Raw genomic sequence first — 26,770 nt, 5'->3', positions numbered from 1 at the left:
TAAATTTAGGCAGTGTGTAAATTAAACTTTAACGCAGTAATATAGTAGGCACATACGAGTGTTATTTTGTAATGTAATATTTATAGTAATATAATGAAATAAAACTAAATTGTAATAATTATTTAATTGTGATTATCAGCGTTTAATAGTAGTATGAAACAAATTTTCTATTATAATTTAATAAAATTAAAATTATATTAAAGGCTTATGCCACTATCAAAATAAATTTACATTTTTATATAACAGTCAAATTTCTATTAAAGAAATAAGTTGTAAGGATTACAAATGAAACTGTCAAAGATAAAAAAACCATATACATTTCTGTAATTGTAAATAGCTTTAATTCATTGTTCTCAAAAAGTGACATGTCGGTTTCAAAACTGACGGCTCATGCTCATACAGTTTTATATTATACGATAGCACAGTAGCACAGGATTTAAATTTCTGTCTCTCTCAGAACACCGTGACTGAATGAAGAATTTTTAGGATCGCAATCTCTGTAAGACGAGGGTTGAAAAACAAATTTCTGCAATACAGATCCATTTTCTGTTCTAACAAAACGATGCAAATGGGCAAACAAAGAAAAAAAAATCTAGCCGAAACAGCACTTTTTAACGAATCAAAGGTGGATCGCTCTAGAAACAGGAATCGTATGAGCTCGTTCAGAATTGGCCTGAAGGCTCTGCTTGATGTATGATCGGCGCAGAAATGGCTGTCGTCGCGAGGCCGCATCCCGATAAATCTCTTGACTTTTTATCCGCGGACGGACTTGTCGTTCGCGTATAAATGTATCGTTTTCATCAATATTTATGTCGGGGAAGGGGGAAGGGTAGACCAATTGGACCGAAGTTCTGTTAGCCTGGTCGAGTGGAACGTCGCGTTGCATCGCGTCGTGTCGCGTCGTTGTCGTCGACGTTGGGTTGGGCTGTTGCGATACCACGACGACTTTACCCGACTCCCATCGGCTTTGCCTCTCCCTTCGATAATAAAGATATCCATTATATCCGCCGGCTTCTTCTTCCACGACGAAACATTTCGTTTTGTCGGGCTTCGATGCTTCTCCTGTCTTCCGTTCTTTGCGGATTCTACCACCCTTTCAACGCACTCTGTTCCCTGTACGATGAATATATGCATTCTACGTTCTCATGGCGAATGTGCATATGTGCACAATGCACGCATACTGTTAATTGCATGAACGTCATCAAGTTTTGCATACGAAGCCTGCTATACGTATACGTTTATGTCACTGTATACTTGAGTTTTGCATACTTCAGCTGTATACATGTATATATTTATTGCAATAGTATACCGGGTGCCATGTAACTCGTGGTACAGCCGAATACGGACTGAATTCATAACAGATTTTATGTAACTGAGTATTCGGTATATTAGCGCTTAGAAACAAGAATTCACGTAATACGTCTAGAGATAGTAGTGATCAAAATATTTTACAATCGCAGTCCAAGTTACATATCCAAGTATTTTACCAAGTTACATATTGGTAACTTTCATTTAGAACATTTCTCACAGTTCGCCTCAAGTGCGATAAAGCTGCGTTCCATTTAAAGACAGAATTTAATCATATCGCATAAGGAACATCGTCCTATAATTTAGACAATACGTCACACAACAAATGTAAAAACCCATCGGATGTTTTATTAACAGAGAAGAAATAAGGTCTTATAAATTGGTTTTCTATTATATCAGCTTAAAAAGAAAAACAAATAACAAAAAAGGGAAGAAATATGTTTTTCTTTCAAGAGTAAAGTGACCTTAAAAAATTTGTTCTGCCAAAAATCAGAGTTGTTCTAAGTTGTTATGTTAATTATTAGTTTAAATATATAATTTAATGTAAAAAAAGTGTTAATGATAGCAGTAGACGTAAAAATGCTGTTTGCGCGCTCGATATCGTGTTAATATTATATCTTTTTAGATACTTTGTTTGGAGAATTACTACTTTGGAACACTATTTGGTATAACTAGAACAATCTGGAATAACCACCAAAAATTTAATTTTCGAAAAATGAGGTGTCAGGTCAAACAGCTGTTTTTTTTTTAATTTTCCGTTAAAATATTTATTATTAAAGTTTTATTTTGTGGAACAATTTAGAACAAGTCTAGAATAATCTAGAACAACACATAGAATTTTACAATTTTCAAAATGGGGCGCTAATTTTATACAGGATGTATGTTAGGTATACACATTCAACTAACTCCTACAAATATAGCTCTAAAGTATTGTATATAGTTATGTATATAGCTGACTTTAGTTTGATCTTTTAAGATCATTGTAGGGTAAACCTTTATAACATTCCAGGAACCTCCACATTGAAGAATTTTGACGTTACACTTTTAAAAAGCGTTTTCTGTCAGAGCAGTGCTTTAGATTATGAGTTACTAACTTGAAGTGGGCTACACGATAGTGATGTGCACATTTGCTCCCAGTTTCAACCAGACTGGAACCAATTCAATATTAATTTTGAATTGTATTCTTAGGCAAGATACCGACTACGAGTAGATTTTTGTGAATTATATTACATTTTTGTATTTTTCGAAGTCGGTTTTTTTTTTTTCAAAAAATGTTTGTTACAATTTTTTTTATCAAATGTTAATATTTATATGTTCCAAAAGTGAATCAAGGATGTAATAATAAGTCAGATATCATGTCAATCAATAATGTTAGCTTTTATCTGAGTAGACAATTAATGTAATCCAGAAAAAGTTCACTGTGAATCGTAGATTTACAATAAAGTAATGCCAAAAAATGAAGTTCATTTTTAATTGGCGAGACAAATTTACAGCGATAATTATTATCTGTCAAATGCATAAGATTATTGTAACTGTAAAAATGAAGATAACGACGAGGAAAATGTGGTACCTTGATTTTAAATCTGTGCAAATCAATAAAGGTCGTCGCGTCCATTTTGATAAGTGACCTTCAAAACTGTTTAAGTACTAGTTTTGTATGCTTAGTACGGAATCGATGCAATGGGAGCATACCCTCAATATGCACTTGATTTTTAATAAAATATTTGATAGTTTTTCACTAGGAATTTAAAAGTAGAATAAGATCCGTATACATTGTGTATTGATATATATTAATTCATATCATGAATTCATGTCATATGGACTCATTTTTCCCACGATCTAGCTTTGGTGCGAGATTACGGTTAGCATTTCTTAAATACTAATTCGTAATGCGTATAAAATAAATTATGTAAAATAAAAGTGGCGTATTAACATAAATGTAAGTTGAGTTTCGTAAAACTTGATTTTGAGACGATTCATAAATATATAGTATATTAATTTTATATATCCTCTTTACGTTAGCATCCATCGGACTTCGCAAGTAAACAAATTCATCATGTTACCTTCATTTGTTTCAATTTACATTCTCAAGATGTGTTTGTAAAGGTTAGGAGGTGAAATCCCTCGTGGAAGAGAACTTTCGGAGAGCGGGAAAGTCATAATTGATGCTTTTCACATTGAGGGCAAAGATTACTATTATATTGCGATACAAATAGGCCGTTTAAATAGTGTTATTGTTAATTACGTTAGTGAAAGACATAATCATGGTGAAAAGAAGACTTTATGTCGTTTTACGATGTTCCTCGAAATCAACTTAAAATTCTATAGATAGCTTTAACTTGAAAATGTCATTGGTTCAACTGCTACATGGTTGCAATAAAATGTTGCAAGAAGTACCATCCATAGAACCATTGTAGTGTTTCCGCACATTGTTAGGGTGAAAATAATATCAGCATCACGACTAAAAATAGAAGATAAATCAATGAATTCATTCGCTGAAGCAAACATAAGTACAGATAGGGAAAATATTATTTAAAATATTCATTTAAGTTTTAGTATTCTAAAATTTCACAATTTCAAATATTCAAATTTTTAATTCGCAAAATTCCAAATCATAGTTCAATGATTAAGTTTTCGAAAATTCCTGACATACAAAAGTACCCAAATTCAATAACTCTGAGGCAATAAAATTTCAAAACTCCATAATCTCAACGTTAATTAATCTCAAAATTATAAACTTTTCAAATCTCAAATTTGGGAATAGTATTTTTTCTATGTTTACCAATGAGACTGGAAATATTCTGAACTAATTAGCGAGTTTAATGTGTCGCAAATTTATTTCGTAATCAAAAGCGTTCGTGCCATGCAGAAAGATTGCGAATCGCTGCTTTACAACAACAAGATTGACCCTGAGAATGAGAGTTCCCAGTCTCGAGTAATTCAATTTCAATTAAATTTAAGTGTCTCGGAATGTTCAATAGCGAAGCATCAATCTTAATTCAAAAGACAGTGTGAAGAGAGGTGTCTACATACGTATATACGGTCATCGCTTTAATTTCACTTTGATTGCTTGTACTCGTATAGAAAACAGCGGCACAATACGCTTATTAGCTGGTGCAAATTGTCCTATACCAATATGGAACGTAATTAGTATGGTTACATTATTATGCTTATATGTAACAAAGATGTATTCGTGTAATAAGAGCAGTAATCAGTATTGTTGTTATTTCTATTACCATCCTTATTATTTGCTAGTAGCGGACAAATAAATTCGCATTCCTCTTTTCATCTATCGAGATATTTTTTAGTTAACAAAGTCACTTTTTGCTATTACTGGAACTCGTTAGTACGTCGTGCTATTATTCGTACGCAATGTTCGTCGTCGTATCGTTCCACAAAACAGTCAGGATACCTGACTGTTAGAAGGAAATTATGTGGTATATTGCGAAGAAAGTTTCTCGTTTTGCGACTGGTACGGGGAAAATGATTTATGCGATCTTTCGATTGCTATATTTCCTTCTTGTCATGTCGTGTCTTACCGTTCATCCTAAATGTCAACACGGCTTATATTCTTGGTCTTGTAAGAATTTGACAAGAAATGGAGAGAAACGTTAGAAGAAATTCTGTTATTCACGTTCAACCAAATAGCGTTTATTTAAAGTTTACTAATCACAGAATTAATAAAATCGACAAATTATGATTAGTAGGTGCATGAAATTTTGTACATGTTTTGCTTTGATAACATCGAAATTCTTGAATACAACCGTGAAGGAAAAAGATTTTAATTTATACAATAAACTTTTGAAAATTTAATTGTACACTTCTATACGGTATAAAAATTTATTACATTTTCATTCTAACTTAATACGTTCTTCACATCTACTATAGTTTTTAACATAGTAATTACATACTTTCTTTTTTATTTGCTTTTTATGCATACATTTATATATTCTTCAATTTTGTAATAATATATTATTTGTAATAATACTTTCAATCATTTTTTCGTATCTTTTATTTTTCTAACATAATACAATAGCAAAAAAAAATGGATAAAAAAGTTGTATATTATATTTTACTAGAAATATAATAACGTATATCAAACTTTTCATATCTACATTACCTTTCAAGAAATGAAGAAGACCTTCGGTTCTATAAATGGAATGCTAGATATTTTTCAATGCCATGCGAAACCGTGTATTAAGATAAATTCATTTATGTTTACGATTATGATTTTTAATGTCATGCAAGGATAGGAATAAGAGAAATACGTCGAACACTTTGTAATATAGTATCGTATAGTTGCCACTACAAATCGATGATTCTACATAACACAACTTAGAACTATGTAAGAAGAAATTAACAAAAATGTTATAATACAATTTAGATCAAATGTTTAGTGTAAAATTATTTACAACATATTACTTGGTTCCTATCTAACACTGGAACGTTAAATGATAACAATACAATAAATACAATAAATGATAACAATAATTTACACATTCCCACATTCTACAATATATGTTACCAACATAATTTTTCTTCATAACATAACAAGTGTTTTCAACAGTATGTCCGTTAATAAATGTATGTACAAAGGAATGAATGATGATGTTGAGATTTTGAACTGGTGATAGAGTATTTTAAAAATTCACTATTCTACATCTTCGCTATTACAACTGCTGTGATATTCTTTAGTAATTTAATCTTTTTTGAATTTGAAGAATTAAATATTAAATATCTTTTCAAATAATTGACCAATATGACGTCTTACTTTTGTTTAAGATTCATGATCCAACAACTGTGATGTCTGTTTGCAAGATACTATAATGTTCCATATTAAGAACAATATTAAATGCTGTGCCAAAGGAAAGTAAGAAAATCGCATTAACCTTCACTTCGAAGAACCAAAAATTACAAAAATGAAAAATTGTCTGACACTTATACTGACATTCTCTATAAACATTCAGGACTTTGAAAATGTTGAAATGTCAATATTAAACATATCTGCTGAATAAATTTCAAGCTGGATTGATTTTAATTAATGTTACTTTTTGTGTCATTAAGCGATAAAAATATTAAACACGAGATATAACTTTATTAGATTGTATGTGGTAATTGGAATATTTGTAAATATTTTTCTTAGTCAACTTTCAATATAATTGATTTTAGTTGCAATTATTTTTTATATTTTCCAGTGATATAACAGTCAACTACGATTTTACATAAAGTGGATGCAAATTCAAGAAGGTGCTAATGTAATGTAAATAATGTATATGGGATTTACTTTCAATGACTTTGATTTCGGAATTGTATGTTGTCAAGGCCATTTTCGTGAGCGACATTCAGAAGATTTTAATCATCTCTCGCTGTTCATTAAAAAAATATTTTGATCAAAATTTCATAATAGTCATTTGATCTATATCGAATTTAATAATAGATTTTAATAATTCATTATTCAAAAATTCGTGATACAAAAACCGGAATACATCATACAAAATTTCCATAACTTTCCGTGTAAATCTTTTTCGCGTTTAGTGTAATTTTCTTTTTACATACAATCAAAATATAGCAAATTGAAATGATTATAATTTTCGAATTATCAAAATGCAATAGCTTATTAAAACATAGTCACTGTCGTATCTCTATATGTATAATAATAAAAGTAAGAAGTTGTCTGGCTACGGCGAACGTGGTGAGATCCCCTTTCTGACTTTTGTTCACCTTTTGTTTTAGTAGATTCTTCTGCTTCACCACAACAACAATAACAATATTAACAAGCAACTACATAATAATACTTACACCATCACACGCATTTTTATAATATTCCTCCAAATCCAATATTATTATTTAATAATTATTATCATCATCACTATCGCTCGCTACCTATCATTTAAACCTAATCGTCGTTGACTTCAGTCAACGACTAACTGGCCTACTAGTAATTGTATAATAGAAGATGAAGTAGTTCAAACCTAACCTCTGTGTCAACTATACGATTATTTCCTAAACATTTCACCTATAATAAACCTAGTGTAGTCATCTCTGTTTGTGGTAATATAACGAGAGTCTGCTGTAAAATAATAGATAACTTGAAAATTGTTCGAAGAAGATTTTATGGAGTCCTGTTATACTATAAACAAAAATACTATAAACAGTTCAGAAACTGTGAAACTAGAAAATATAAACAATTTATAAACACTACGATTTTTATAAAGAACGAATCGCAAACTGTTTGTTAACACCAGTGGAGACGCGCCGTAAGGTACTCAAGGTGGATAGACTGAATCGGTGAATAGAAAAGAAGAAAGTTGTATCGCTGAAAAGGATGTCGGTAGTCGGGGATGATCGGTGAGGGTTTTCATTTTTCTCTACCGTCTCGTCGCCACGTTTTTTCTTCCCGTTTTTTTCACAGACAAGTCTCCTTTCATTCTCACCACTGTCTCCCGCTGGTACAATGCTGCTGGCATTAGAAGATAATAATATAGGAGCTGGCCACTCTCGACACCCCAAAAGGTGATTGCACACGATTTAAAAGAAGGGGTGAGGTGTAGGGCTCCTTCGTTCGTGGTTCATTTTCTTCGTCGGTCGCCAGTCTTCATCATCATCGTTGTCTCGGTTCGACTTTATTTTGTTTTTTTCATTTATTTTGAGCTCTAGTCACGCGCTTTGGGGTGCGGTTTTCTGTTTCGTGTGTAGAAGTCCGTCGTCACGGTAGTTTTTCTGGTCATTCGCTATACACACGCGGATAATTGGTCCGGTTTCGTTGCATTTTATTTGGTAGTTTATCACGATAAAAATCAAAGACGAGACACGCGTATTCTATGTTCTCCGTGAATAGAGGAATGTGAAGGAACTATGCGTACATAAATAAGCAAGAATCGTTATTGGTAAATCGTTGCTGAATTGTTACTGTTAAATGTAAATATTTAACTTGTTTTTTAAAATCTTTTTGACATAATAAAACGCAGTAAAGCTTTACATTCAATAATCCACTTTCAACTAAATGTCAAATAATAACATAACTGTTTCTTGTTTATAATCAATTATTTTTCGTTGTTAATGTGTTAATATTGTATTTCAAACGCATGAAATAATATTTTAGATGTATACATATAATAGCATAATTTTCGAAAAAGTTTAACCGTGATTTAGACGAAATTCTATCGTGTGCATAATAGTACATATGAATTGAAAATAATAAAATAAATAATAAATAAATAGAAGACAAGTTTGAAAATTCATTTTGGTAAAACCCACATTCTGATATAAATTAAGATTATATTCATAATTTTTTAGAAATATTTATGGCAAAATCGCATTTTCCCATCTTTCCTTATTTTACCACTATGCAACATATTCTCTTATGATGTTTTAAGAGGTTTTTGAGTAAAACTAAAAATAACTCACCATCATTACAAAAGTCGGATACATCATCTTCGTTACGTTAAACAATTTGTGCAGTCTTTTATTGCATATTTAGGTTGTTTGTGCCAAAATTAATTAACGAAAACAGATAACTAGTTTAAATAATAGTAAGTGTCCATTAAAACAGTAAATGACACATTAATAGAAAAAAATTAATTTAAAGCAATAGGATAAAAATAGTATTTACTGTTTTATTTACTGCTATTTAAAAATAGTAGCAGTGGGTATTAACTTTGATTTACAACTTTAAACTTTATATGCCAATAGAGTTGCCACAGATATCGTCAATTACTACTTATTATTAGAATTGATTCATACTCCATGAATTCTCAGGTTAAAAACTTGCAATAACGTTAAACTTAAATTTAGTAAAGTTTCAACTTTAAAAATTCTGAAAAGTATTTCTAACTTGCTAAATTTCTAAATCTCAAATTTATCAATATGTGAAAGTCCAAAAAATGTCAGTATGTAACATTATATTTAAACAATCTTCCACAATTTTCTTTGCTTGGAAGTTCTTCCAATTTACTAAAATAATTTTGTTTATGAAATGTTATTCGCAGGGAGGTATATTTTACGGATGGTATTTTCTTACTTAACTATAATTTTTAAATATTTATTGTATGTTTATTATTTCGAAACGTAAACGCTTGTTATTGAACCACTATAATCGCTTTTTTATATAGAAAAATTAATTAAATGAATTCATGAAACAATTTTATTTGAATAAATTTGTAAGCAGTGTTCTTCTTTTCAAAATACCAAAGATAGGTACCCTTTTAACATAATCGAACACCATTTACCGGATGAGGCTCGTGATTGAAGTTTGCGTAAACGTTCATGTCGTTCGATTAGAACGGAGATTTGAAATTTGTTCGTTTTTTGTGCTGAATCACTAAGGAAAATATGTGGTAGAAGTTGTTAATGTCATTTAACATTTTAGATTTACAGTAGTAGTACTGTAAGTAATTTAAATTACTACTTTCTATTCGTTCAATTTCTTTATTTTTTTCATCGCGTTTAATATAATTTTACTAGATTGAAAATGCCAAGACTTGATTCTTTCATTAAAGTTGCTGTTGATGAACATTTTTCTTCATTTTCAATTACGAGCCTTCTAAACAACACAAATACGGTTTGACACGATAATTTCCATAATCATTGAAACATTCCACGACAATCACAATTTCATAGTATGAATTAGTTACTTGCAACTTCAACGCTTGTTGTATCAAGCCTTGCAGTAGAATTATTTCTCCATTTTAAAAGTGGTTTATTGTGCATTCATGATAATAAGTTCATCATACTAACAGTTGCGTACTATAGTCACCATTATTGTCAAGAATAATTTAGTTTGCTGTACATGCCATTTCCTGTGAAATACGTGTAACGGAATATGAGACAATAACTGTTGAAGAAATTATATTTTTTTCTTATACTTCTTCCTTTTTATCAACAATAATTAGGATATTATAAAATCTTTATGCAGCCTTTTTGCTAAAGATGATTTCGAAATTAATACTGTCTCTGTATATAGCTATTGTAAAATAATCAGTGAAATTTACATAGTATTTCAATTTATGAGAAAGACTGTCGTATCCAGGGATAAAAATCAAAATATTTAATTATATATTAAAATATACATGTTAAAAAGCAATAAAATACAAGCAATAAATTGTAATATAAGTAATAAAAGAAAATAATATTTTTACCACAGGAATAGTAGCTTTGCGACAATAATCTTTTGTTAATACTAACTGCAAATAGTTACCTAATTTAATGGCCATTTATATGAGTGTATTTGAGTTCTCAGTGTTTGTAAGTATTTATTTCTTGACCCCTACAAAAAAAATTGTCAATTTTATAGTTATTACAGAGATTTTTAAGGTATGTATATGCAATTGTTCATTTGTTGATATTGTATTCAAACATTTTTTACTTAGAACTTAAGAGTTTGTGTACAAACAAATGCGCAGTTACTATTTTTTAAAAAAGTGCATTTATCTTAACTTTATTATCATTGATGTTCAAAAGATCATAAGACTCAACAGATACTTTGATAACCAAAATTATGTTTTAAGATTAAACCTTGTAATATTATTTCACACAAACTTTTGTTAATACTTGATATTTGAGATGTTCTAGTCAGGTGGTACAACATTTTATGTGACCCATCTAAGCGTGTACATCGTTGCAAAGTTTCTCGATGTGTAGCTGCCTACCATAAGTCATCAGAACAATGCTTTCACGGTCACATACGTATTATTTGCTCCACCTCCTTGCTCGAAGTATGATCTATACGATCGAATAGCCTAGTCTGTACTTATTGCTCATTGAGCGGATGTACGATGAAGATTATCAGGAAATTAAGTTCTTTTCAAGTACTGCCTAAAATACTTTTTGTCTGTGAGATTGTTTTTATGTATTCTTTAAAATTATTTATGGTAATTATTAACGAGTTAATTGTATTATTCACGTAATAATTCAATATTCTAAGTTCGTGTACGGTGGTTTGAAGTAAATATTTAATTTTGTATTTTACTTTTACTATAATTATCGTTTAAGTGAACGCCATGTTCCTTTTATTGGTTCTCTAAGATATTTATCATTTATATTAGACTACTCGTGCTTAAATTTCGTTTGCTATAACATGTAGTTAGTACGAACATTTCGTGACTCGTCATCGTGTAATGACTTATTCGAATTTATTAGCATTTCTCGCAATGACTCGTGATTTCTAGGATGCTTTCGTAGTTTACAGCATCGAACAGGATTATTAAAAATTAGTCCCACAAGCAGAGAATAACACGACTGATTACCCGATACAATGCCGTACATAGAGTAACAGTAAATCCTTTTCCTTTCTGAGAAAAGCGTTCTTATCGTGTAGCGTGGTTTCAAACGTAGTTTGGAATGTTGCGAGCCGGAATTGGTGTTTGTAAAAGTTACAGGAAACATGTCCGGGTTCAAACAGCCATATTTCACCTGGTGAACTCTCGTAAGAAGAGAGGAGGAACGCTTTAAAGATACGTAAACCTGGCCCTTTACAAGGTTGTGTATATTTCGTTTAGATCTTGTGCAGAGCGTTGTAGAGAAGAACAATGTATCAGGGCCGGCATTCTCCAAAAAGGAGCCTGAATGCAAAGGTTTTGCTCCTCAAATTATTAAATAGTAACAAAGTATAACATCTTTTTACAAAATTTGTTCATGTTCTGTCTAAGAACAATAAATAAAAAGAAAATAAAATAAAAATCGAAACAATAATATGGATAATATACTAACATTAATACGGTGGAAAGTTACTAAATGCGTATTGTTTCCCTAAATCGTACCAAGTACGTTCCAAGTTATTGTTATTATTTAACATTTTCGATCACGATATTTTGAAATATAGTTTAGTCATTTCATGATATAATCATTATTTTACAACTTTTAATTGCACTTTGTTAAATTTCGTTGTAAATGTGCTGCGTAGAAATCATATTTTATAAAATCTTTGTTTCTTATCAAATATAAGTGAATTGTACACTTAATGAACTATTTGTTGCATAATTTTTTCAATTGGTATTAAAAGTACCATTTTGAATTACAAATAACAATAAATAAATATTTTCTATTTGAAAAACTTATTTAAAGAAAAAATGCAAAATCTGTCATACTATGAAAACGTTTAACGAACAGAAACTACAAAAATATATTTTTAATACTTTCATCAGTTATGAAATTTGCAATTTATTTACGTTTGATGAAAATCAAGATTTTTAATTACGTTACTTTATGTTGCATATCTGCAACACGGTTCAACAAGAAATGAACATAAATGATGATATAAAATTGATAAGGTGGTAATTGTTTATAAATAATTATTTTTCACAATCACATAAAAATATTTATACTAAATATCAATTATTGAGTTGGCTAGCTCCACGCAGTTAATTTTATCATTAAAAATTTAAAATAGAAAATACGTTACACAATTTTCCGTTTCAGCAGTCATTTAAACCATTATTTTGTATTGAATTCCTTCACTCGTATGAAGGGAAATTAACGATCAAGGTTTCTTTGGTGAAGTCATTAATAGCTTCATAGACCGCCCAGTAATCTTGAATATAATCAACTTTAATATTCCAACAAACCCGTTATGCAAACGCTTTTATCGAATCCAGCTTGTTATAAATCCACTTATCTAAATTCTGATTCAATCACAAGTAATTGTAATCTTGTGTTCTGTAATTTTAAGATTAATTTTTTGTAACTCTATATCGGTGATAGTCAGATTACGTGTCTGGTGTGGAGCTCGCGAGCATAAATGTGTATGCAAGTATTAAAATATTGAAAGTCTAGAAAATTTTAAATTTTCACATTTAAAATATTGGGAATTTAGGAATTTAGAAATGTGGAGATTTAATAGTTTTAAAATTTGGAATCTAGGGACTTGAAAATTTGCAAATTTACAAATCTAAAAATCTAAAAATTTTTAAATTTGTAAAATTGGAAAATTGAACATTGAGAAAATTGGTAAATTAATAATTTGTTAAGTGCGGACTTAGAAACTTGATGAATGTATATACTTGAGCCATTTAAAATATAGAAGCTTAGAAATTTGGAATAAGTATGGAAATTTGAAAATTTATAATTTAAAAAATTTGTAAATGTTAACATTGTAAATGTTAGGGTATATAAGAAAACTTGCATTTGAAGTCTAATAACAGTCAAATATAAATTATAATTCAAATAGTATGGTCCGTTAAATAAATAAAGCATGTAATCCTTGTAATATTCACACGATCTCAGTTACTCAAGTATTTCTTCCAACAATTCATCAATTATTTTTGCCACCTTTTCCTTCAATTATCTCCTCGGGTTACTTGTACAAAATTAAAGAGGAACCAGCCTGTTATTCAGCAACTTGTACTACTTTTTAAGAAAAAAGTGCATCGTGCACTACAGTCAATATTAGTTTAACCCCCCTGTAAAAATGTATCATGTTTCAGCCGAAAAAGGTATAGCAGGGTTAACCGAGCGTCTCCTACCATTAGTAATATATCGTACGCGTGGAGTGTTATCAAAGCATTATAGACAATCATTATCCATTCCCTCGTTAGGAGCGTGAGTGAAAGGGGTGGATCGAGGATCGTGAGGGAAGCAGAGCAAAGAAAGAACCGCGAGATGGATCCATGGATCGAGAGGTCTACGTAGCTCATTTAAGGTCAGCCATAAACGAGCTGAAAGGTCGGTAAGGGGTGTAGGGCGTGGCGAGCATAAACAAACCTCATGCCATATTTCGCAACAACAAATCAACTCGACACCTCGTGGCGCTTCGTATAATCAGCTAATTCGCAATAACAACTTAATTCAGGCCTCCGTGGCCCCGATTAAACAAAGCGTAACTACTTAATTCGTTTAACGAGCGGTGTTGCGCGGTAGGGCGAACACACCATAGCTCTTTGCTAAGGTGTGAACTTTACACGTACCGGTTGCATGGCCGTCGTTGTCAGTGCTTTTCAACCTGATTCGCTTACGATGCCGAAGAATCACTACATCCACGGAAATTTTCATAACTCTGCTATAAATAATCTTTTTCTCAAAATCATCTTTTTGATCAATTGAATGATCAATTCATCAACGATCGTGTGATGGTAGTGACTAAAAAGAAAGACGACAACATGTTAATTATTATCATTTTATGAAAGCACGATTTTTTTTGCATAATCCGGTGGTATTCATAAATATGAGTTTGAATGTCGGAATCCCTTGGTTTAAAATCTATATGTTGTTAAAGTGTGGTAATTTTAGTGTACTCGATAGAATACTTTAATGTGGTAACTGGTGAATTATTATTATGTAATAAAGCACATATTACACTCGAAACGCATCCATTGAAAATGCCATCAGATTAATATTATTTCGGCGATACTGTTGTCGCCATAAATATTTGTAAAGTCGAAGTACAAATTCATTATCATGAAAATATCCTCTTCCTCTGTCATCCAATATTTTAGGTAAATTTGACCGCAAATTAATTCAAATTGAAAATAAACTATACTTCGAATATTTTCACATCATATATCACAGCATTCAAGATGTGTCTCTATTACAACGGCTTTATACTAGTTCGCACAATCATATATTAATTAAGAGGTACTGCTACATGATCATATTGTTAAAGTCAGTATCTGCTACTAACAATTCCTTTTTAAAGAGATAAAGAAATTTTTTTATTTAAATAAAAGAAAATAACTCTTCATATGTAATGAAATAATAACATATGTTATTATGCATATTGAGGAGCCTCTTCAATTGTTGCAGATGAATTCTGGTGCTCTCAATTTCACTTTTTAATATCCGTTGTATTTCGTTTATATTTATTAAATATGATTTGATTATGTAAAGAAGGTTAAGAAAAATTGTGTCCCGCAACGAAGTTCGACCTATTATTTATTATCAATTGAGCTAATAAAATATTAAATCACTATTTGAATTAGACTTGTTTTATTTTATTGCTATTTGTAAATTTTGTGCTTTATTCCTATTATTATTGCAATATTTGATATCGTATTACAAGTTCAAGCGAAATTCTTGAATCCTTCCCTTCCTCATATACAGTTATGTAAATACTGGATGGAATATAAAAATATATTATTTTAATTTTTGTGCAATTGAGAATATTTTTAGGTCAATTTTTAGTTTATTTCAAATATGTCAAAGAGAAATTAATAAACAAGGACAAAAATATCAAAGTAACTGTTTATAAACTTATAGGACTATAACTGAGAAACTGCTCTGAACATACAAATATCACATCATGTAATAAACATTATTCGATTAGGTGATTTACACGAAAAGAATCATTGCAACGGCAAAAATAAGAAATTGGCGAAAAAGATATGTCCTTAATTTGCCAAACTGTAATAAATACAAGTACAATAGTAGGTCAAACACAATTAAATTTATCATAAAGAAGAAAGACGTTTGTTCACAAAAAGTAATATGATGTGGAAAGAAAAATAGGTACATTTAATTTTCTCAGACGAAAAGAAGTTTAGTATAGAAGAGTAGTTGGTATAAAGTTATATCGCCACAATTTGTCAAAAAATCGAGATGAAATTAAGAGTTGAAATTTAAACGGTGAAAATGCTTTACTTAGCTAGCAAAGTATTATTTAGCTAGTACAGCATTATGTTGATTGCACTTAGCTATGGGGGAAGCACAAAGATATGAGGAATATCAAGTTAATTAATATCGAAGGACGCTTAGTAATATTGGAAGAGGTTTTAATTTCAATCGTGTGTAGAACTTTTATTGAATAAAACATTTAATAACAGAGAAATTAATAAATTATTTAATATAATTACAAGGAAAATTCGTACATTCTGTTCTGGTTAACGGAAAACATAAGTCTTACTGAAAATCAAATCGTACATAGCCGTGATGCGTTTTTTCCATTGAAATACGACGTACTTGCATCCCCGGTCACTTCGTTCACATACAACGTAGACAATGTCTACAATCCCTAACGGGTCACTCAAAATAACCTGACCAAAACATGGCTACATATGAAATCATTAAATTCTGATACTTTAACAAGATAACGCAGTTGTCCACAGTTCAAGATTCACAAAAGAATGGTTCCAAACTATAATATCCGAACTATAATATTCATGCAGTACGCTGCCCAATTTTCTAACCTACATTTAATTGGAAACCTAGATAATTCTAGCTCGTAAAATTTACGCGAATATAAAGCGGTATGTTATAGCTTTGGTACTTAAAAACATCATAAAGCAAGCATGGAATAATGTAGATATGTCAATTGTACTAGTATCCCAATTAAAAACATAAATAGTACTCTCTCTGTCTCATAATAATAATAGCAAGTGAATATTTAAACAAGAATTATTAGCGATTATAGCTGTAACTTATGTTTTAGCGCAAAATGATGAAGTCTTTAGTCAAAATCAATGTTTCAATTTTTAAATTAACGTAATTTTTTTGAAATATAATTTAATTGATGAAACCAATTGTTTCATTTTAATTGTATATCAATCTATTGTAAAAGTAAGTTGATAAAAAGAGAGTTAGCTCTCTTATTTGAAAAAAGGGCTCCGGAAAATGTAAGCTCACGCATAGAGGGAAACAAAAGATTCGCATCCAAGGGATTCTACGTATAAGTTTAAAATGTAATAAATTATTGAAAAATTCGGAAACTGTTTTGAAAAGTCAAAATAAAAATTAGAAGTAATATTAACAATATTAAAGATATTAGTCCTAGTACTGCTTAATTTAACTTATTTTAGTTTTTTAATTTAATCTAGTTTTTTACTATACTTATCTTCTTTTGTTACGATTATTGTGAAGCAAATTAAATTCATGAATTGCTATTATTATTATGAGACAGAGGTACTATAATTTTTGAGGTAATATGTAAATATGAGCAAATTACACACCATTAACATGCAAAAATGGAACAAAAGATATTGTAAATAATTTCTAAACTTGGAAAATGAGAATATTAAAAAATTTGGAGATTTAGAAATTGGAAATTTTTATTTTCAGAAACTCAAAACTTGACAATTTGAAAACTTTACAATTTTTGATTTGTAAATGTGGAAAGTTTGAGCGTTTAGAAAATTGAAAACTAAGTATTTTAAAAAGCCAGAAATTTTTGAAAATTCAAAAATTTTCCAATTTCTAAATTTCTATATTTTACATACCTTAATCTTTGCGTCTTAAAATTTCTCAAAATTTGATTAAAAATTTCCAAACTTCTAAATCTTCAAATTCTGGTATCTCCAATTTCTCAAATTTTCCAGTGCCAAAATTCTTAAATTATGAAATCTCTAAAGTTTCAAATTTTCAAGTTTCCAAGTTTTTATCTTTGAATCGATCTTGAATACCGACATATTCCATGTGCATTACTTTCTCATGCACAGCAGTAGCGTATTTTATTGAAATAACCTCCGATTACCGCAGGATGCAATTTATCACTCCGACCACAAGGGAAAACTTTTGTCTCTGACTTTTAAAATAAACCTTACTTTGGCAAAGTTTCTGATTTTCAAAGTAACAGAATCGATAAGTTATTTTATAGTAATCTCTTGAGAATATTAACATTTACTTCAAACATATTGTATTTTTGTAATTAGCCATATTTATTAATGAGTATTGTAAAAATATAAATATTATTTTTCTAATATAACGAAGAAACTATAATATATAGTACGGTTCCCTTAACTATCCGAAAACAATCTTAGACAACAGTGTTTCACTACTTTTGCCAATTTTTATATATTATAATTAATAGTATGTGCAATTAGTTATATATACTAAGGTTTAAATTATTACGGTTTTTTTTTCATCATTTCACTGTAAAAACATAGCTAGTTTGTGAATGAGATGGCGGACTAATTACGTGGTTTTGCCTAAGACGCAAAATTACCTGGTGCTGCCACTGGGTACATTGACTACGACAGCGTTTCTTAAACGTTAGGGTCGCGACCCTAAATGGGGTCGTAAAGCGAAATGTCGAGCGAGCGAATATTTAAGTCAGATATATGAATTAAAAAAAATAAGCTATCTCATTAAAATGTGACTTTCTTTTATTAATTTTTGTATACTTGAAACAAATCTTAAAATTACTTTTTCTTATGTGTTTACCAAAGAAATAAGTATTTTATGGGGAAATATTTATTTTTACATGTTTCTTTTATATTTAAATCTGGAATTGCATATCTTGATGATAAAAAGAGAATTAATGAAGAAAGTTTAGGAGGTTGTAGACTTGGTGACTTGGTAATGACATGGTCAACCAATGCCTGTTATGTCAATTATGAATCCATTATGATTGTGTAGATCTAGAGAGCACAATTCACAAACGTACACGGTTAGAATAAAATTCAAGGAATTGCGATATATTTTCACAAGAAATTTCACAACTAATTATTTTATTTACACATTGCTATTTTAAGAACTACAGGTCAGAAAATAAAATGGATATTCTATACTTGTGTCTCATGAATGAGTACTCTGTACAGAGTGTTTGCCGTAATATGGACCCATACTTCTTTTGTACAAAAAGTTTAGAAAACATGGAAGATAAAAAGACTGTACTATATTTTATTAGTAAAACGATGATTTATGTCAATTTAATTGTATATACACTTTTCGAGAAATAAAGGACACCGTCAGGCTTTTAAATAGAATCCTATAATTTTTCAATGCCATATGAAAACGTGTGTGTGAACAAATTCATTCATATGCACGATTATGATTTCGGAGACCATGCAACGAAATGTAAGAAACAAATTAAACGTTTCGTAATATTGTTTTTATTAGTCTGTTGTCATTATAAATTAATAGTTGTATATGTATATTGCTTTTAATGTGACTTCCATTAGCAAAAATACATTTTTGAGCTATATTGATTATACTCTTGATTTATGTTCATATTGGATGCATCTACTTCTTTTAGCTTAGTTTGTAACTGGTTTAACTCTCTTAATAGAGTAGTGTGAACAATATCTTTAATATGACCTAATAACAAAAGATTCATGTGTAACAAATCGAGAGGTCCACATGTTCTTTTATAGGTATGTGTCCACATTTATAGGTCCACATGTTTGAATTCATTTATAACGCACTTGCTACTGGTCTGCAGTTATGAGAGGAAACCACGCTATGTTGGTAACATATACTGAAGAATGTGAGAAGTATGAGTGTGTGAAATATGAGTGTTTAATGGTAGATGTGTGCGTGTGTATATGTTAACATTATACGATCGTTAGCAGATTGTAATTTCAAAAAATAGCTAAGTTGATTATTTCAGAGTATACTGTATTTTGACATAGGATGAATAGTATTGTATTATAAAAACGAAAGAGTTAAAATATGCGTATAAATTTGTTAAAAAGTTGTTTAAAATGGTAATTGCTATATTAAAATTTATTACTTTAGTTGATACTTAAGTAAATATTATTACGTTAATTCCTACAGTACCTTGTGTAAGAGACTGTAATATTGATTCCCAATAAATTTAAAATTCATTATTAAAAAATTGTAAACATTTATTACCATTTAAAGATTCAATAGAAAAATAATCCAGCAATGTGGTAACAATGATTCCAAACATTTGTTCCAAATACTACAAAATTTTTTTTCAATTTCGCCTGAAATTGTTGTAAATTGTGATATGTAATCTCATTAATTGGTATTGGCAACATGCAATACAATATTACAGAATCTCTGTTCTATTTCGCATGACTTTGAAAGTTATAATCATGTACAACAATGGATTCGTCTTGATACACTTTAATATGTAAAAATGTGAAGAATAACATATGTAGCATTTCATTAAAAATATTAAAAATTACCTTCATATTTCAAAAAATAATGTAAATACAAAAAATTGAAATAAATCATCGTGTTGTTATACGTGTATAGTAGAACATTTTTCCCATCCAATTTTTTGAAATTTTTATTCTACAGAAAAATATTCTTCCATACCACTGCATACCACTGTACATTCTATACTCATTCTCCACGACATAGATATATTTTTAGTGAGAAATATCGTTATATCTAGCCGAAAATTTCAACGAAATTATTTTTCAATAGTCTATTGCAGGCATCTCAAATAATTCCGCATATTCAAAAATTGCACATTATTCCATGAAAGTACATTACTGTCATATTGAAAGTACAGTAAACTCCTATACCATTTTTACATAGATTTTTGCGGATTCGTGATCATTGCAATATCGGAGGAAAAATCTTTTAGTCTTAATTGCTACATTATGAATTGCAAAGATTGTTCGTTGCTATAGCTTCGCGTACGAAGATAGTATACTGCAGTATGTTAAAAGGTTGTAGAAGTCTGGTAAGGCCTGTAACAACAAAGTTGAAAACCACTGCGTTTCAGGATTGATCGAAGCCAATCGATTCGTCCGGTCATTACACGGTAATGATCATTACTACATGGCACATGTGTTCTTCGAACTGATCGATCTCACCAAAATTCATCTGCCTCTACGTCATCGTCATTTTTCTGCGTATTTCGAACCAGTTACTATGAAAATGCACCCTATAACTACATACTACCCGCTATCTGCTTATATTACATTTTCTCTGATATAGAGTAAAGACTAAGAATAGAATTAGTTGAGTGATGGCATATTTTTGACGAAATTTGCTATATTACAGATTTTATCGGTATCTAAAATAAAAAAATATGTTTGCAAAAGTAAATACATACGAAATTGTAATGTTCAGGCAAGGTATATAAAAAGTCCCAAATTTTGTTATTAAACAAAAAGTAAATTGCATCCAGGATCTTATGTCATGAAAAGAGCTATTTAATATCATTTTATAAGGTGGTAATTTGAAAACTTGAAAATTTAGAAATTTAGAAGTGGTAGGAGTTGGCAATTTGGGAACCTACGAATATGGAGAATTCAGAAATTGGAAAATTTTTAAATTTCAACTTTTAGAAATTAAGTATTTGCCAATCTGAAAATTTGATAATTTAGAAATTTTGAAATTGAAAAATGTTTTTGCAAAGTAAAGAACTGTAAGATTTCAAAATTTAGACATTGTAAGATATGGGAACTTGAAAATGGTAAAATTTGGAAATTTAAGAAATTCACCATTTCGGTATTTTGAAATTTGGAAATTTGGAAATTTAGAAGTTTAGAAATTTAGAAATTTAGAAATTTAGAAATTATAGAAATTATGGACTTAGATATTTGAGAATTTACAAATTTGAGAATTTGAACATTTTTTATTTTAGTGTTTAGAGACGTGAAAATTGTAGAATTTGCAAATTTCGAACGTGGAGATTCGCAAATAAAAAAATTGTATTCATAAATCGTACAAATAACTACGTTGCCTTAATTTGTCTTAATTAACTTAGTATAGCAATAATCACATATCTAAATTTTTCACATAGCAACTACTGTATACACGCGTATATACGTATCAAGACGTAAACATTGTGTGGAATGCATCTGAAATCTAAAGTATGCACGTTATTCGGTTAAAATAGGTACTTTTCGTGCGATAATTGAAGTTCCACTGTACTCTCCCGTTATTGAATCATGCCAGACTTTAAGTGTTTTGAAATTGGTCATTATTTGATTTTACTGCAGTCACTTGATGATAATGTTAACATTAAAACTACCACATCTATCAAAATGACCAGTTTATAAATACTTTATTTTTGGTTATAAACTTTGTTAAAATGCTTTTCTTAAAATCTGAATCAATTTTTGTCTAAATAAAGAATTAATGTTTACATTAGTTTATGTCTCATCGTTTGTTTATTTATATTTCTCCTTTATTTACAATTTTAACTTGTGTGAATGCCTCGCTGGGTTTAGTGTTAGTGAGACAAAAAGTTTAACACAAAGTTACGTCATAAAAGTATCATAAAATAACACATATGTTATATTAATTTGAAAGTTAAAGTTTAAAGAAAATGACCACATAAACGTTTGATTGCTATTTCGAACATAAAACGGTTGGTTGCTAGTTATAGCAAATAATGGTCGATTTTGAAACCTCTAAAATCTGACACAATTTGATAACATTAAACTATGGCAAAGTAGTACTTGTATCACATTAATTTAATGCTAGACATTCGTTGAAAATGTCAGTACAAAAGTTTCATTAATGTCATTAATATATAATTATTAATCGTTAGATAATTATTTTACTGCGCATTGTAAGAGATGATCAATGAACAATAATCGATGGGCAACTTGAGATGATTATTACGACTAATTCGTGATAAGGATAATTATATAAAATGTTGGCCAAAGCTTAAGTTTCAAATTAATTGACAATAAAATTATTTTGAGAACGTTCACCAAATTGTGTCAGATGTTGTACGTGTCGGAATCGGTAATTAGATATGATGGAACCTAGCAGAAAAAGAAGTGGTAGCAGTAAAGGATACGTACTGGAATTTGATGTTAACGAAGCAAGGAGTGAGGAAGTAAAGGGAGAAGGTCATCGACGCGACGTGTCATCTTGAAGAGTGGTAAAAGGGTTCTTCGCTATTTTCCACGAAAATTATAGCCATCTATTCGCGTAATCTCTTTTATAGCCGCGTTGCATCAAATTATAACTGCAACGGCGCGCGCTTCCAGTATCGTCTTTTCTCCGCTTTCCTCTTCTCTCTTTACCTTGTTCTTCTCTGCCTACACTCTTTCTCGTCTTGGCGTTGATCGTTTTCTGCTTTTTTCGTCTCCTCGTAGGTACGCGTCCTCGAAGCCTCGTAAAACGGCACATTCCGCCAATCATCGCGGCACGTCGCCCGGACATGTAACCTCTTGACCCTGAGCCGCGACCTAGCTTAACTTAACCCCTAATTCTATCGCTCGATCCACGTGGACATATACGATAAATCGATAAATCATCAATATCGAGGAACTGGCATGTGAATGTCCGCATAGTCTTACCTGTCCAATACATGTTTATGTATAATTTGTAACGTTATTTATGGGTTTATAAGAAAAACAATGTTTGCCGATTTTAATCTTTTCTTAAGGGATATATAAATGACCTTTGTTACTAAGAAATTTTTACACTTTCACTTAATACCAGGTTTACAGATGTTCGACAAGCGGTTATCTGTAGGTTAGAAATAAAATTTAACAATGTAGTTAATGAAACATAAATTATACAATTATTCCTTATTTTGACAAAAGTGAATATAAATTTCGACCAAAGCAGCTACTTAATTTCATGCTATATTTCAGTAGTTTAAAATAAGAAATCTAAGATGTGTCATATTTATGTATTTCATAAATCTAATATTAAATCATTCGCTGTCAAGTTAAATCGAAACTAATGCAATATGATGGTTGTAGAATTAACTATCGTACAGGGTGAGTCTTGTATTCATAGCACACACGGTGGTATTGCTGTTACTCGTTTGTTTGTTATCAAGATATAAACACTTTCAGTTTTTTAAATGGAATGTCTAATATTATTATTTAAATTTGAAGACAGTATGAAATTTTTCATAAAAAAGTATCATGAGAAATAGTATGCAAAAGTAATATTTACTATGATATTATCAAAATAAACTTTAGTACAAGGGGTGCTTTAACTGTTGTCCATTACTACTAATACATTTCTCTAATCCGATTATGAGTAAAAGATGAACCCTTTCAGGTACATCTACATATAGTTATTGTGGTACATGCACGAACAATTCGTTCTGGTACCTGTTCGGCTATCGTCGATGAATCACGATAAATCTTGTTTTTTAGTATCCCCAAAAGAAATAATCCAGCGGTCCTGAATCTGGCGAACGAGATGGCCAGGTAATGCTACCACCACGTCCAATCCTGCAATTGGAAAACATTCTGTTTAATACCTGTCTTGCTTGTCGAGCATTATATGCAGAGTGGCCGTTACGTTAATACCACATTCTTAAATGTATTAGAGAGGTATATCCTCTAATAGAAAGTGCAATATGTCTGACTCGTTAATGACCTATTAGTGAAATACGATCCAATAATCTGGTAATCAATTATGTCGCACCACACAAAACCAACGCAGATTTTCTGCTTAGTAGTGCATATTTCTTAGATTTACCCCTTCGTGATTTGTAAATATTGCTTTGTTAGTTCACAAAATGGTTTATACAAATGTACTACTTGTATTTTCATCTGATATAGTAACTGTTCACAACAACGTACGCGTTTTCCGAAGTATCGTATTCTTGATGCATCGAGAGATTTTTGACACGGATAAAATTGTTAAAATTAAAGCTTATGCACAATACTACTCTGACTTATGATTATGTGTGACTTTCCCAGTACTAATATGTGGATTATGGACAGTAAATGCTAAAACAAAAGTGGAATATCTCTCGTTTTTTATAGTATTGAGGTTTTCGTATTTTGCTCCACTAATGTCTACTGTACTAATGTTTTTAGTATTCGTCTAAATCTTAAAAAAATGAAATATAATTTTACTGTTCAATCACGATATGCAACTCCATATGATATTTTAACGCTTACAGCATTTTCATTACACGCATCATAAGCGATTATCATATCGTATTTTTCACTGTTGCTAAACATGGTAATAAAAGTTATCACACAATATTTCACGCATTAAATTCTACGATGGCACTTTTATTATTACCGAGCTTCTGGAATCGAGCTGACAATCAGATATGAAGGTATCCCATATAATAAAAACTGTTTTCAGAAATATATATTGTTATAAATGAAGTTGCATTACAGTCGCATTGATTGAATTATACAAGGTTATTAATTCGAAATTATCTCAACAACTATTAATTTTAGATCACATTTCTTTTAATACGTTTTTGTATAAAATTTTATACTTTGTCAAAATTTAAGAATAAATGTTGAGCATTCCATTTAGAAATCTGAAAGTGACAATTTTGTTAATAATGAATAATTTATGAGGCATTTAATGTTGAATTCATCATATTTTGAATTTCATTTTTAACCGACTTCGAAAAAGGAGGAGGTTACTCAATTCGATCAGTATATATATATTTTTTTTCTATGTATGTTCGCCAATTACGCCTAGCTGGATGGACCGATCGGAATGAAACCTTTTGCATCTGGTAGGTTCTGACTCCCCATTGGTACCATTGTCAAAAAATTTTGCATTTTTTAATTGCAAAGTGCTGTTATTGCAAAAAAACCGGCAACTTTTTTTTCTATGTATGCTTGCCGATTACGCCTAGCTGGATGGACCGATCGGAATGAAACCTTTTGCATCTGGTAGGTTCTGGCTCCCCATTGGTACCATTATTAAAAAAATTTTCATTTTTTAATTGCAAAGTATTGTTATTGCAAAAAAACCGACAACTTTTGAAATAAACTTTTCTCGATTTTAGCGCGCTTTTAATATGTTCTCAGGGGCATGATTCTGAACAATTTTGTTCTTATGCAAATTTCGCGGAAAGCTTTAGTTTTCGAGATATTAGCGAAAAATTTTTGTTAACTTTTGAAATCAACTTCGAACGATTTTTATGTCCTTCTAATACGTTATTAGTGGCATGATTCTGAACGAGTTTTTCCTTATGCATAATTGACGGTAAACTTTATTTTTCGTGATATTAGCGAAAAACTATCGTTATCAATATTAGTGGAACGCCCCGTGCTATGCACGGGAAAGACAAGAAAGGGCAATTACAATGCACTGTACCAAAACACTAATTAATCTTTGCCACTTTGACACGCAACTTATGCAGCAAGATGAGTTCACGTTGAGGTTGGTGTATTATTCCCATTGCTTGGTACAGTCTCCGTATCGTTTTAAAAATGCATCAATTTGATTTGTTAGAAAATTTGTTGCACAGGATCTGCTATTATTTTACGGATACTTTGACCCTTGCGCAGTCCTAAACCATAAGAGATACGCATGCGCAGTAAATTTTTGCAAAGAAAGTTAACAAAGAACAAATGGATGGAGCACCCTCAATCATGATCTAATTAGTTTGTACTTGTCCCTTATTTTTTTTTCTATGCATGTTCGCCGGTTTTTTCCTAGGTGGGTGGTGCGATTGGAACAAAGCCTTTCGCATCTTGTAGAGTCTGACTCCCCATTGGTACCATTACCAAAAATTTTTTCATTTTTTAGTTGCAAAGGATTATTGTTGCAAACAAAATTGAAAAACGAATATCCATGTTGTCTTTTACTTAATTATGTTCATGGCATTTACGCAGATAAAAGAAAGCCCGGAAGAACTGTCTCACAGTATCTTATACAATTCTCCCCATTCCACTAAAAAGCGTGAAATAAAATAATATTAAGAAAAAAAATTCACCGACTTCGAAATGCACTAAAAAGTATAAAATAATTTCTATTTCCTAATGAAGTAATTTCTATTTCATTCAATCATACAATTACGTAACAGATATGAATGAAACCTATTTACTCGTTAGGTAGTATATTAAATACATTTCAACCTTTTCGGAGGCGGCGCAAAATTAAAAATACCTCAGTAAACGTTACTGCCAATAACCAGTTGATTGTGGTATGGCGT

At 30.5% G+C, this 26,770-nt stretch overlaps 3 long non-coding RNA genes across 3 annotated transcripts in view; 1 reads left to right on the top strand and 2 right to left on the bottom strand.

The window, feature by feature from the left end:
* Nucleotides 1–26,770, bottom strand: part of LOC143265536 (uncharacterized) — an 85,247-nt gene that overhangs the window by 4,324 nt on the left and 54,153 nt on the right. Inside the window, exon 2 of the long non-coding RNA XR_013040160.1 lies at nt 23,961–24,083. This is a non-coding gene — a long non-coding RNA (uncharacterized LOC143265536). The remainder of the gene's footprint in view (nt 1–23,960; nt 24,084–26,770) is intronic.
* LOC105662841 (uncharacterized) lies at nt 1,869–4,899 on the bottom strand. The gene is made up of 3 exons (XR_001096378.2): nt 4,545–4,899; nt 4,342–4,434; nt 1,869–3,769 (listed from the first exon to the last, which is right to left on the bottom strand). It is a non-coding gene; the product is annotated as an uncharacterized LOC105662841 (long non-coding RNA).
* Nucleotides 5,412–7,004, top strand: LOC143264806 (uncharacterized). The gene is made up of 3 exons (XR_013038754.1): nt 5,412–5,653; nt 6,091–6,412; nt 6,504–7,004. It is a non-coding gene; the product is annotated as an uncharacterized LOC143264806 (long non-coding RNA).

Source organism: Megachile rotundata, chromosome 1 (assembly GCF_050947335.1).
Source record: "Megachile rotundata isolate GNS110a chromosome 1, iyMegRotu1, whole genome shotgun sequence".
Lineage (NCBI taxonomy): Eukaryota > Metazoa > Arthropoda > Insecta > Hymenoptera > Megachilidae > Megachile > Megachile rotundata.
Note: the sequence above shows the minus strand (reverse complement) of the source record. Positions and strands in the feature narration are given on the sequence as shown.